The sequence below is a fragment of the Podarcis melisellensis genome (genome assembly GCF_964234715.1).
Source record: "Podarcis melisellensis genome assembly, chromosome: 4".
In the NCBI taxonomy this organism is placed as follows: Eukaryota; Metazoa; Chordata; class Lepidosauria; order Squamata; family Lacertidae; genus Podarcis; species Podarcis melisellensis.
Window position 1 is genome coordinate 40,053,907 of NC_138531.1, and position 14,773 is coordinate 40,068,679.

The following is a 14,773-nucleotide window of genomic DNA, read 5'->3' on the forward strand; positions in this document are numbered from 1 at the left end:
TCAGTGTATGGTTTTGGTTAACTGCTTTTATGGTGCCCAAGTAATGCTTGGAAGCTTTCAACTAACATGTCAAATAACTAAGCCTTCTATACATCAGTTCTAAATCTTTCTGTTTGGAGTTAGGAAAGTGTCAGATATGGAACCTAGATTCTTCAAGTTTGCTTTATAGGCGAAGGTTTTTCATTTTTGGTTTTACACTGGGTATTTTGTGTACAAGTCTAAGGGCCCATCCACACTTCTGCTTGCCCTGTGCCTAGAAAGCATGGGTCCAAGTGGTTTTCCTTTTGCCTCACTCCTTCCCAGGGAAAACCTGCTCTTTAGTGCTAAGTCGGAGCAAACGTCGATCTGGAGAAAACCCAAATTGCCGTTTGCTCTGATTGAATGCTAAAGAGTGGTTTTCCCCGGGGGAAAGCAGCAGAACAACGGGAAGTGTGGGAAGCCCTGAAGCTTGGCAAGCACTGGGCCATAGTGGGTGGGTGTGTCATGCTAGCATCGCAAATGTGAATGAAGTTGCAAGCTGCCCTTCTGTTGGAAGAGTCTCCTACTCATTTTACGATGAGCACGGCCAACTCCAGTTTGATCTTGTGAATTTCAGCTGGCCTGGATTCAACCCACATCTCAATATGCAAAGAAGGGTCATGAGAACTGGCTCTTGTTTAAAATCCAATTCCAGACAGAGTCTGTAATCTATGAAGCGCTTACTTGTAAGTAGCCTCATGAAAAATCCCTTTGAAGTCTTGGGACTACTCCACGATTTCTCCAGAATGAGCGGTTTGTGCATTTCATTTGAAACTAGATTTATTGCCTCCCAGCTGGGCCTTTTCTGAGACAGGAAAATTGCAATATCCACTGTACTTAATTGCTTCCCAATCCTTTTACAATTGCTTAGTTTTCATTTGGGGTAATAGTACCCTTACAGCACTAGAGGAGGGACTGCCCCCACATCTGAAGCTTATACCTAAATACTTCCTTTCTAATGAGCAAAATGGTATCTTTGTGGCTTGCTCTTGCAGAACAGTCATGCATCTTGCCGCTAAAAGCTTCTGTATAGCTAATAAATAGAAAATATGCCTGCCAGCCGAAAAGAACCCACCCTTTTCCAAACTAATCTGGTGGTGCCTGCTTTTCAAAAGGGCCCAAAAAGTGTGATGGGTTCCCACTAAAAAGTAGTCCATTTGTACAGTGGTACCTCGCAAGACGAATGCCTCGCAAGACAAAAAACTCGCTAGATGAAAGGTTTTTCCGTTTTCGATTTGCCTCGCAAGACGAATTTCCCCTATGGGCTTGCTTCGCAAGACGAAAACGTCTCGCGACGTCTAAAAACAAAGACATGTTTTGTTTATAAAGTTAATTTATTTTCCCTTCAGTTTTTGAACTGCTCTTTACAGTATGTGTGACTTTAAAGAGCAGTTAATAAACTGTTGTTGTACCCAATTTGGCTTTGTTTAGACCTTTTTTGACCATAGGAACGCATTAATTGATTTTCAATGCATTCCTATGGGATTTCGTGCTTCGCAAGACGAAAAATTCGCTAGACGACAAACATTGCGGAACGAATTAATTTCGTCTTGCGGGGCACCACTGTAGTTTGGCCATGGCAAGTTAGTGTTTTCCTTGATGTTGCACATCCCTCCATTTTGCACAAAGGAAAGAAAGCTACAACCTCTGCCTTGCTTTTGAACAACCAACAGCAAAACAATAAGCAAAAATAAGCAGTGGCGTGCGGCCTGTAGACTAGGGGAACTAGGCTAGTCACCTAAATGTTCCCGGTAAATTAGAGCACTAAAGCCTGGCGTCTCATTTCCAAAGCCCAGGAAGCTTCTGTCCAGCTTAGGGAGGGAGTCCTGATGCTCCGATGTGGGGTCTCATGTGGGTTCTGCCACTTCCCCAAAGGCTTTCAAACTCTTGAAAATGATGAAATAAAATCAGTACAGTGGTACCTCTGGTTGCGAATGGGATCTGGTCTGGAGGCCCATTTGCAACATGAACAGAATGCAACCCGCATCTGCGTGTGCGCGGGTCTCGCCGCTTCTGCGCATGCTCGTGACGTCATTTTGCGTGACTGCGCAAGCGGTGAAACCCGGAAGTAACCCTTTCCAGTACTTCCAGGTCGCCGTGGGACGCAACCTGGAAATGTTCAACCTGAAGCAAACGTAACATGAGGTTTTGAGCACCAATTGTTAAACACTATGTACCCTAATAAAATAAAGCAATTTCTTGTTGACATCCATCTGCCTCAAGAGACAATGGAGTGTGCCTCCAGGGGTTATATCAAACAGCTGAAAAACAGAAATGTCACATGTCCTTCATTCCAAAACCTTTACACTTACTGGCTGGAACACTGGAAAGTGTAGGCAGGGCTTCCTTTTTTACTATGCAACTAGATGGAATACTGAGCATTTGTTGTCTTATATCTCCCATAAACAAAAGCAGGAGAGCCTTACTTTTTATGTTTTTTAAATGACATATGAATTTCCAGAGTGCTTGCTTTTGTTTTTGTATATGTAAGAAAGTTATGTTATCTCATTTATATTAAATAAAAGGGCTGGGGAGGCTGAAAATACATGAAAGGGACATATTATATACCTTTGCGAGCCAGGCCTGTGTTGGCCACCTTTGGCTTCATCAAAACATAGAACCACCTTTCTCCTACAGTTTTTTGTTGCTAAAGAATAAAAATAGAATTATACATAGGAGATACCGTTCATTTGATCTAACTCTTCCTTATTTATTATGAAGTGCTGATTCCAAATGGAATTGTGTGTGTGTGCGCACACACACACACACACACACACACCCCAACCCCAGTTAAATTAAAAACAGCTGTGCTATAAACCACAATGAAGAGAGAACTCTTTGGAAACCTTATCCCTAAAAACATTTAGAGATCATTGGGGTCTGACATAAATAATAGGTTTTATAGTAACTCTCAGAAGTGCAAGCCCAGTAAAACCAGGACATTAGGTGATAAGAAGTCCAAGATACCCATAATCCACACACAGTTGTGTGGAAAGGAAAAATGCATCCTGGGTACTGACCACCTCAGTTGCAAGTAAAACACCCAATGAGGTTCAGCGGATAAAATATTGTATTGGAACTTAGAGTCTGGGGTTTAAATCCCACCACCCTCCACTCACTGGGTGGTCTTGGAGTAAGGACTATTTCATAAGATACATTTTTAACATGTGCCCACATTGCTTGTGGCATGCTGAATATTACTTTCAAGAATGGTTAGGTTTGTAGTGTAGGTCTGAACCTTGTTGGAACAGCTGAGTGATTCCAAATCTGTCCTCTATTTGGAGTAACGCACCCTTCTTCTTTTTAGTGCACTTATGTGCAAATCTGGTTTATCGGGAAACTTGTATTTCCAAAAATTAAGAAGTGCATATACAGGTAAACAAATACTTGTATGCAGTCCTATAAGGGATCTCAAGTTTCATCACTTGGCAGAGATGAACACTTTGAAGAATTGCTTGTTGACTGCTCTTTTGTGGCTATCTGCTATATCAGAAAATCTGTGTTTATTTTTTTCTTTAAATGAAAATTAAAAGGTACAGGCGGGTAAACAAATACTTGCCTGCATGCCCAAAAGGAACCTTGGGTTTCTGGGACTTATGGTGGGTGGGCAAGTACAAACTTAGGGGAGGGGACAACACACAGCAGGAATTCATCCTGTCAAACCCCACCTACTAATGAGGACGGGGGGAAATGAGATGGATTTTGAGACATAAAACTGAAAGCATTCATGTGTGGGAAAAGGTGCACAGATTTGCACATGGAAAAATTGACCCACATTTGCATTAATGCCTTAGTGTGGACACACCTTGAGTCACCTATATGCTTGTGCCAAAGGCATGGAAGTTCTCAAGCCCAGTCATGGTAGACCTTTAGTATCTCAAATGATGGGATATTGCACTATGCTTACCCAAAGGAATATATCGGCGGACAATTTTTCCAAAGTCTGGTACTGTTTTATTACACTTATGAACCATAACTCCTCAAATTTGTAGAGTATTTGAATCTCTGTGTAAATTACATCTTCTTGTTTTGGTCAGGCAAGTTCCTATGGATATCAGGGTGGTTCTGTTCTTGATGGAAAGCCACCAGTTCCTGAGGTCTGCTAGCTTCTGCCAACTAGGGAAGGAACAGGTTGTTCCTCCTCTCCCTGCCAAATACAGTTGTTTCCTAATTTTCATCCCATTGACTGGAAGGGTTGGGATTTTAGTAATTCTGCCAGCTAAAGACTGATCTGACCCAGACATTCCGCTTTCCAGTCCCTACCACCAACAGGGCAACAGTGGCAGAGGAGGAATGAAGGCAGACCTTTTCACTTCTGCAATTGGAGACTTTGGGCTTCTTTCTCTATCCACAAAGAAAAAGAGAGCTCCATTACATCCTACAATCTCTCAGTCACCCTTCCAGGGAATTTAGGATTGCCTCCTAAATAAATAAATAAAACTTCCAGAACAGCTTATAAAGAAGTTAAACGAACCCAAAACACACACAACTTAATGCAATCAAAACACCAGAGCCCTGAATCGATACGAAAACAAGCAGATGGCTTCGTCATCTCATGCTACTATTTTATTAAAAAAAACAAAAAAAGAATTATTTCTATTGCAACTATAACAGATAGAAAAAAGAAATGTCAGCTCACATAAACAATGAAAACCCATCTGTCTTAATTTAAACCTATGTACATTATTAGTACACGCAGTCCCTGTGTCCAAATAGAAAGCCAAATGAGACTGACAATGATAAATCACATGTTCAAATATAGAAAGTGCATCAAGATCTTAAGTCTCGCTGCAGCCACAAAGACTTGCAGGATCCACCTTTGCTGTCCATTGAATAGCATCGCAGGAATATAATTTAAAAGTGTGTGAACCTCGGAAGGATTTTCCAAAACAAACTTAACACGAACATTTTCTGACTAAGAGGACGACACTACAGAACACAGGCCCATCATATGCCTCCAAGAGGCCCTCTCAGCAGTACATCACAAGCATTACATCACAACTAGCCAATTCCATCTCATCAAGACCCTGTGGGGTCCAGTGCACCCAAAACATCAATTCTGAACCAACGTTAATGTTCATTCTTCAGAAACATTACATATAGATATAGAAACACTACTCAAAGTGTTCCATGGTGAGCAGAAGTCTAGGCAACCAATTTTTTTTGTCCGTTCTTGATGCTGTGTTGCATCTATCCTCCTCTCCCAGGTGTTGAAAAGTCTACAGGTTCATGTTGCAGCAAGAGTAGAATACTTTTTACTTATCTATAAAAATATTTTTATACCGCGATTTCATAAAATACATACTATGCCTTGGAATTTATTCATATCTTTCCTTTACTCTGGGAGAAAGTCGCTTTCAAGGACTGGCAATGAGAAAGTAGTTCTCTTATGACCCCCTAATATGAACAATAGCTATACATTCTTTCTGGTCAAACTCTTAAGCTTATGCAGCTTACTTCTGTGTCATGTACCAATCACCATTTCAGGATTAGCTGGATTTAAAATAAAGCTCCTTTATTGCTATCTAAGTTTAAATTTCACTTTGGCAAGCAACCAAAAGTACTGCAATCCCAAACCCATCTTTTGTTTGACCTTATAAAGAAGAGGCCTTCTATGTAAGTGGCAGGGGTCTTTTAGGTTTCTCTTGAGAACGCGGCTCGGTGGTGAGTCCCACAGCTGACGTGTTTGTGTGCAAAATAATTGTATGTTTGTGGACGCAATCTAGCTAAAAGTAAACGCTTATAAACCAAATTGATTTCAGTGCAAGAGAGTTAAGGGTGTGCTCAACTCTCCCATTAAAAACAGTGGTACTTCAGTGCTTAATTTGGTTGGATAGTGTCCTGTGAATCTAATTTTGTGTTGATAAAGGGTCCACAGCTCTCCTACCATTCCTGTTTATGAAAGCAACAATTTAAAAATATATTAATTCCCCTCTTTTCCTCAGCAGGGCAGCAATGGCGATATTTTTTGCTTGTTTTTCTTGGTGATTTCAAAAATGAATAAATATTGGGTTTGTATCCTATATTAGCTGCCTTGGTAGAAAAGCAGAGATCTATCTATCCATTTTCCATTTCCAAATAGAGAAGGAACTTCACAACTCTGGTAGACTGTGCTTTCTGCCATGATGGCACAAAAGTGGTGTCCAAACTGTGTTCTGAGGAAATGTGGGATTCCTTTGGCGACCCATCTAGGGTTCATCCTGCATAGCAGTATGACTGCATTTGGTGCAATGTAGTCTAACCAGCCCCTCCTATCTGAACTGATTTTATAACCCAGAAATATTCCCCAGAACCTTCTGCATCACACAGGGGTTATTGTGGAGTCATTGCTGAAAGCGAACAGTTTTAAAAGCAATTATTCAGTGTAGATAGATGCCTTTTGCTGAAAGATGGGGCAGATCTGATGTGCTGAGAGATGTGCTGAGCATAGTCTCCATGTCTTTTACTCCTGTATCAGTTTAACTGGTTTTTCTAGTCTCTCTTAAATGAATATAAATTTTGTCCTCCAGATCTGACTGGGGTATGAAAAGCAACAGCAGTTTATATCAGGCAAGCATCAGATTGCTGAATCTATTTATCAAGATATTGGAGTGCTTATTTAAATTTTGGTATTTACTTGTAGGTTGCCAGATGCTGATCTTGGACAGATTGTATAACACCTCCTGGGGGTTTCACAGATTAATCATTGTATCATGATGAGCATTAATAGTTCATTTTATATACCTGACTGTTGGAGTATGTCATGTAATATTTGGTAATGTTCCTGAGAATATGGATATTTATTTTTTGAGTATACACACTGTGCACAACCTTAAATTTGGAATGGGAACCTCAATGGCTTTTGAGAATATTAGTCTTATGTGATAATATATTATGCTCAGCAAGCAAATATGATGGGACTTCTCAGTCTTCTCTCCCTTTTGTATCTCCAAATCTTCTCCAGAGTGTCTGGAATCTGTTTTTGAAGCCTGATGACCTCTGCCCTCCATTTCTAGTTACATCTTGATCACTCTCTTTTCCATGCTGACACGGTTCTTTGCTTCTTGAAGGGGGTGAGGAGTCCTACCAGGGAGTAATTTGGTGAAGGGTCCTGCCAGGGTTGTTTTTAGTTCCAAAAGGCCTGTTTGTGGGATTCAGGTCGAGAGTTCAACTTTTTCTCTTTGCAGTTGTCTGGTCCATGTTTGAGGAACTAGGTCATCCATCTGTTTCCTTCCCCTCCCCTACTTGCCTTGCTTCTGACAGCTCTCATGTCAACAGCCACACACAGAACTCCAAACCTGTCTTCAGCCATTTTAAGAAGCAGAAACCAAAAGCACTGTCTCTTTTCTCTCTCACACACACCCTCTCCTCTGTATCTTTATCCATGCATATATTTTCTTGCATCGCCATTTTCCTGACCTATTCCCTCCTGTTTGTAAAATATGTGTGAACTGTACCATACAGTTGTTGTTTTCTGTTATTTGTTCAAGGGTATGTTTAATCTAGCCAGTGTGGTGTAGTGGTTAGGAGTGGTAGTCACGTAATCTTGGGAACCGGGTTCGCGTCTCCACTCCTCCACATGCAACTGCATGACCTTGGGCCAGTCACACTTCTTTGAAGTCTCTCAGCCCCACTCACCTCACAGAGTGTTTGTTGTGGGGGAGGAAGGGAAAGGAGAATGTTAGCCGCTTTGAGACTCCTGAAGGGGAGTGAAAGGCGGGATATCAAATCCAAACTACTACTACTACTACTACTTCTTCTTCTTCTTCTTCTTCTTCTTCTTCTTCTTCTTCTTCTTCTTCTATGGCTGGAAACATCTGCAGGTGCACCTGGACTTCCTTTGACTTTTATACCTGCCCTCCTGTTGTGTCCATCTTGCTGTTTTTACAAAGAGCAAACATTAGCAGCACAAAGACTCCTTTCTCTGACTCGTCCTGCAGTCTTTGGCAGCTTTCATAAATGGTCCTAATTGCTCCTTAATGTATTGGCACCCACCTTTATGAAATTTATTTTCTGTGCTATGAGAGAAGGTTGAACACTTCGTTAAAGAAAAATTAGAGGCTGTTACGCCATAATAGCCCTCTCTCCGGAGAGTTAACCGAGTTAACCTTGCCATCTTCAAAATATATTAATTATGCAATGTAAGATATTAAAGATAAGTGGTTTCAGTAGCAATAGCCATGTAGCAGATGATTTCATCTCACCCCAAGAACCTTGCATGTGACCAAAGCTGTATAAATTAAGTTTTGGTGTGCTTCACATGCGGCTTTTGAATGGGTTGTGGAATGACAATGCAGTTTGTTTTAATGTTGTTATTTATAATCTCCAGGATTTGAGTGCTATATATGTGCCATATCACACACTTATTATAGGGACGTGGGTAGCACTGTGGGTTAAACCACAGAGCCTAGGACTTGCTGATAAGAAGGTCAGCGGTTTGAATCCCCACGACGGGGTGAGCTACCGTTGCTCGGTCCCAGCTCCTGCCAACCTAGCAGTTCGAAAGCATGTCAAAGTGCAAGTAGATAAATAGGTACCTCTCTGGCAGGAAGGTAAACGACGTTTCCATGCGTTGCTCTGGTTTGCCAGAAGCAGCTTAGTCATGCTGGCCACATGACCCAGAAGCTGTACACCAGCTCCCTCAGCCAATAAAGCGAGATGAGCGCCGCAACCCCAGAGTTGGCCACAACTGGACCTAATGGTCAGGGGTCCCTTTACCTTTACACACTTATTAGCTAGGCTGAATTTTTTTCAACAAACAAACATCAAGTGTTTTGGTAACCAGATTCACATGGTATGCACAAAAGAGGGTAAGGAGATGGCTTTTCATCCTCTCTCGTACTGTGAGAACCTGGGGTCATCTAGTGAAGCTGAACAGAGGGAGATTCTGGGCTGACAAAAGGAGGAACTTCTTTATGCAGTTCATAGTTAAATGATGGGATTCTCTACTACAAGATAATAGTGATGGCCACCATCCTAGATGGCTTAGGGCAGGCGTTCCCAAACTGTGGTTCTGCAAGCTTCATCAGGTGGTCCATAGCATTTCGGCATTAAACATTCCTTTTGTGGTTTTTAAAATTGTATTTTATTGTTTCTTTTATTTCTTATGTTGTACTCTGACTTCAATTCATGTCAACCACCCATCTCTGTTTGTATATCAGGTTGGGAATCCCATGTTTGCTGTTCCACCTTCTGCAGGAATTAGGGTGTTGTACGAATCGGGCATTATTGGCTGGTGTAGCAGCTCATAAGATCAGGCTGCAAATCTGTTTAAATGTGTGGAATTATTCTAGGTTTAAACTAGTAGAACTGTATAATGCTGAGAAGCTGATCTAAAGTGTATCGTAAAGCATCCCAGATAGTGAAGCAGCTTTTGCTAGATGGTTTTGCAGGCTGTTAATTCCTCTCAGAATTTGTCTCTTCCATTAGGCTTCAGAGGACTATGCTATGGTGAGATAAGGCTAAATTGTATCTAAACCTAATGGATTGGCTTCTTTTTGGTTTCAGAGTCAATTTTCAATTTTCAAAACTGAAAATATAGAATTGAAAGGGCCTTTTCAAAGATTTCTGCCCTCAGTGTGCTGTATCTGTTCCCATTTAACTGCAATTATTCATACAAGTGTTGAGGGTGTCCAGTTATTCAAAAAGTGAGTCCTGTAGTATTCACTAAGCTCTACGTTCATTTAAGTGTCTGTCCATAGACTTGTAGCATAATATATATACATTCATATGACTTTCTGTGTATGGTTTTCATGCTTGTTCCTACTGGGAAATGCTTTCATGAGCAGGAAAGGCATAAAATTTTAAGTGGCTCATAGTCCATAACATTTCACTATTACTACCAATGAATCTAGGCAAATATTAACCATAAAGTATTCAAGCTACTGAATATGTTTAATTACAGGCAGACTTGTTAAGTGCACAATGTCAAGTTCTCTCCTGTTTTTACTTAAAGCTTTAATGTATTCCATATTGCTCTTGCAGCTTTTAGTATATTTACCACTCAAAAAGAAATTTATTTTCAATTTTGCTATGCTACCTGTAAAATTGGAAAATTAATATAAAAACTTATGTTTTGACAAATATAAATTACTCAAAGGAAATTAGAGACACTCAGGCATTTGGGAGAATGAGGGACCTCTATAAAGAAATATACTGATCATGACTCACTGGTCCCAACTTACCTGCATACTGAAATACTTACTAGTGACACATATAGAAAATCTCAATTTTGATAACTACACTGTGCTATCATACAGAATACAAACAGGACAATTTGACCATGTTGCATGCTCTCCCTGCGCCCCCCCACTTCCCTGCTGCTAGAAAAAGGAACTCTTAGTGATATTTGCATTTTTAAAATATAGACTGTAATGAACTTTTAAAAGTTTACTATTTTGAATGTAATTTATATTAATAATTTAGGGATGACTCCTATGTACAGTGGTACCTTGGTTTATGAACTTAATCTGTTCCTTAAGTCCGTTCTTAAACCAAAGCATTCTTAAACCAAGCCATGATTTCCCATAGCAGCGGGGGACTCAATTTACAAATGGAACACACTCAACAGGAAGTGGGACATGTTCTCATTCCAAAGCAAAGTTCACAAACCAAAACACCTACTTCCAGGTTTTCAGCGTTCTTAATCCAAGTTGTTCATAAACTAAGGTGTTCTTAAACCAAGGTACCACCGTATCCTTGAAATTCCCAGGGATGCACTCCATATGGAGAACCAAACCTGTGAATGGTCCATCTGTGGATACAGCTACATCTTTCCCACCAGCAGCAATTTCCACGATCAGACTGTCTAACATTTTCTCCAAGGGAACATGTGTCCCTGAAAATACATGGAGGGTCACAGACACAGCAGAAGAGGCTCAGTTTTATAAGGGTTAAAGTGTGTTTTGGTGGTGGGAAGCTTTGCCCCATGTTAGATTTCTGAAACAGAAATAGCAGTATATTTCACATCAATGCTTCATCCTTAGGCTATTTTCTCTGAAGTACTTTTGATTTGATGGAGTTAACTTTCCAGCAAGCATACGTAGGATTGCAGCCTTATTTTAATTTCCAGTTGATAATGCACCCAGGTGTTCAATGTCACATCAGTTTCAGTTTCCTCTGAATATGTACCACTTCAGGTGAGGGATACCATTTTTGGATGCCCCCCATGTGGAAAACAAAGACATCCTACCTGCAATTAAAAACAACAGTAACCCTATAAAGGGGCTCTAAGTCAATTTGCTCTTTGCTACACCAGTTTTCTATTGGGTCAGTTTTAAAGCTGGCAATTTCTGCAAAGTAATAGTCCTCTGTCCTAAAATCATTTCCAGGAAAAAATGTGGCAACAGTGTAGGGGATCTTAAAATGGTTAGTTTGCTATGACAAGGAAACAATTTTAGCTTGCACTAAACTTGCATGTGCTGAAGGAGAGCATATTGCATGTGTCAGCCTGAAATATAAACACTGGTGCGATGCCATTAAAATCTTTTTAATTTTTTTTTATTCTCAACAATTGCTGAACTGTGCTGCATAAGCTGCTGTTCTGGCAATCATTCAAAAATCACCTGTAGACATTCAGTCACGAATAATGAAACATACCGAACAGCATTAATCCTGTATTAATAAACGGCTACTGTTTATATTTATTTGAAGGTGAAAAGTTGTATGCTTTAGAGTGAAATACAGCTGAAAGAAATATTGCAGTCCATATAATATAAGCAGTAGCAAAAGGTCTCTCTATGTCCCACCTGTCATATGCCCTCCCCTCCATTTATTCCCCTTTCCTCTGATTCTCCAAAGCACCTCAAAGCCAAGAGGCCAGAGTCCTGCACCAGGCATGCGCTCTTCACATGTCATCTCTATCCCCACCACAATCCCACATTCATGGTGAGAAAAAACATATACGGGTAGCCATTTGTTGCTATTTTACAAAACACCATTGCATTTCTCATTGCATGCACCTGAAGCCAGTGTGATGTAATGATTAGAGGGTTGTCCGTTGAGTGTGGGGGCCTAGACTCAAATCCCCACTGAGCTTTATGAGAATAAAATGGGGCAGGGCTTTTGTTGTTTAGTCGTTCAGTCGTGTCCGACTCTTCATGACCCCATGGACCAGAGCAGGCCAGGCACTCCTGTCTTCCACTGCCTCCCACAGTTTGGTCAAATTCATGTTAGTAGCTTCGAGAACACTGTCCTACTATCTCGTCCTCTGTCGTCCCCTTCTCCTTGTGCCCTACATCTTTCCCAGCATCAGGGTCTTTTCCAGGGAGTCTTCTCTTCTCATGAGGTGGCCAAAGTATTGGAGCCTCAGCTTCAGGATCTGTCCTTCCAGTGAGCACTCAGGGCAGATTTCCTTCAGAATGGACAGGTTTGATCTTCTTGCAGTCCATGGGACCATAATTCAAAAGCATCAATTCTTCAGCGATCAGCCTTCTTTATGGTCCAGCTCTCACTTCCATACATCACTACTGGGAAAGCCATAGCTTCAAGATTGCCATCCTGAACTCCTTTGAGTTATGAATTATTCAAGCAGCTCTTCTCTCCTATGTTTCCTTACTGCTTTTCCGTGTTCCATCAGATTCCATTTCATGCATGTATGTATGGACTAAATCTATTTTTTTAAAGCACACTCAAACATTTGAGAAATTTCTATAAGAACCACTATTTGCAGTGAATACTGAATGTAGACTCAAACATATGTAGAAGCCAGCCATGGCTTCCTTTGCAGAACCTCGATTTTATTTCTTTATCCTGTCCCTCCCTTTTCAGCGTTGCAAACCTTTGGAAGCATCTCGTTCCACTTATCTGACTTCCAGCAGCTGGTTTCCAAGGAAACAGCAGGATACAATTTTGGGCATCTCAAATTTTAAAAGGAAGTCTTGGTGGGAAACTGTCATTGTGAGACAATTGGGATTTAAGATGCAGGCAATGTAGGCAATATTTGAGTTCATCTGAACAGAACAGGATGGGACATGGCTGGTGCTGACTTGTTCAGTAGTCTTGTAATTGGAATAAGTAGCCTACAGGTGAAAGAATGGCAGTTTATCAGGCTTAGGGGGGGGATAACTTCAGGGGGTGGGGAGAGATGATAGCTTGCTGAAAGAAATAGATATCCTCAGGCCTAGTGTGAAAACAGAGGGGAAATGAAAATTATTCTCTCTCGTAGCTATTATTTAAACATAGATGAGGCAGTATATTTATAAGACCATACTTCACTTTATTGCCAAAACCTAAAACAGAGCTCATCATGTTTAGCATAGTTATATAGATAGGATCACTTGAATGTAACAAAACTGAATTTTCTTATTGTTTGTATATAAATAGTCCTCCTTGGCTTTGCTATGGCCAAGGCAGACGGATGAGCACTGAAGCATAGCTCACAAGGCACTAGATAACATGTCTTGCCTAAAATCTGGTCACGGCATGGTTTCTTCAAAGACAAAGTCCAACCAGAAAAAAGTGCTGTCTGGGATTGTTTGGGTTGGATACTAGGAGCTGCAAATGGCATATTTGACAATTTAGTTATATATCAATCTCTATCTGCATCCATTACACTGAGCACAGGGAAGCATGGGCTGACAGTGTGACAGTGTCACATTTGGGTGACAGTGTGTGGAAAGAAGTCCTTCAGCCCATTGCAGGCTGAAAAATTAGTACAGCTGTGCAGCCTTATATAATGCCCATTTATTCATTATATCTCATCTCTCCCCCCAGAACTAGCTCACAAATACAAATAAAACACAGACAACTAAAAAGAAAAAAAAATATGTATGACTAAAAAGTGATTAAGCTAATGATGGAATTAAAACAATGCAAAAGGGTATCTATTAAAGTGCAGCTAGAAAAGCAAAACACACATACACACACACACAAACAAACAAACAAACAAACACACAGTATAGCACACTATTAAGGGACCTTTCCTTAAAAGCAGTCAGTTCTTAAAAGCCTGCCAAAATAAAATGGCCTTCACCTCTGGTGCAACAAACCTATAACCCTGAGATTAACGCTGAGAGCCAGCGTGGTGTAGTGGTTAAGAGCGGTGGACTCGTAATCTGGTGAACTGGATTCGCTTCCCCGCTCCTCCACATGCAGCTGCTGGGTGACCTTGGGCTAGTCACACTTCTCTGAAGTCTCTCAGCCCCACTCACCTCAGAGTGTTTGTTGTGGGGGAGTAAGGGGAAGGAGATTGTTAGCCACTTTGAGACTCCTAAAGGCGGGATATCAAGTTCAAACTCTTAAGAAGAGAGAGAGCTGGGCTGCATTAGCATACTGGTGGTATTGAACCACAAAATAACTCCAACCTTTCTCAGTGGTAAATGTTGACTAGCATGGGGACAGAACAGAACCCTGAGGGACTCCACAGCGTAGAGGCCAAGCTAGGAGTGCCCCAGCACCACCACCTTGGTTTTTCCTCTCCAGGAAGCAACAGAGCCAATATTAACTTCCTGTATGGACCAGGCTGAAGACTGTGGCCAGGTGACCAGTGTGCCTGCTCAGGCTGCTGTTGATGGGCAACTTCAAGGCTCCTCTTGCTTTCCCTTCTTTAAGCTTTAAGCTAAGGTTACCAGACGTCCCCGTTTCTCGGGGACAGTCCCCAGATTTACAAATCAGTCCCCTGACAAAATCCTATCATTCAGACTCATTTCAATGAAGTGTCCTTGGATTTATTGGGGGGGGGGGGGAAATGTGGTACCCTTACTTTAAGCTGGGTTTGGGTCAGATAGCCTTTCAAACAGAGAACTCCTTTAAATAGGATGTCTACCTACCAGGAACT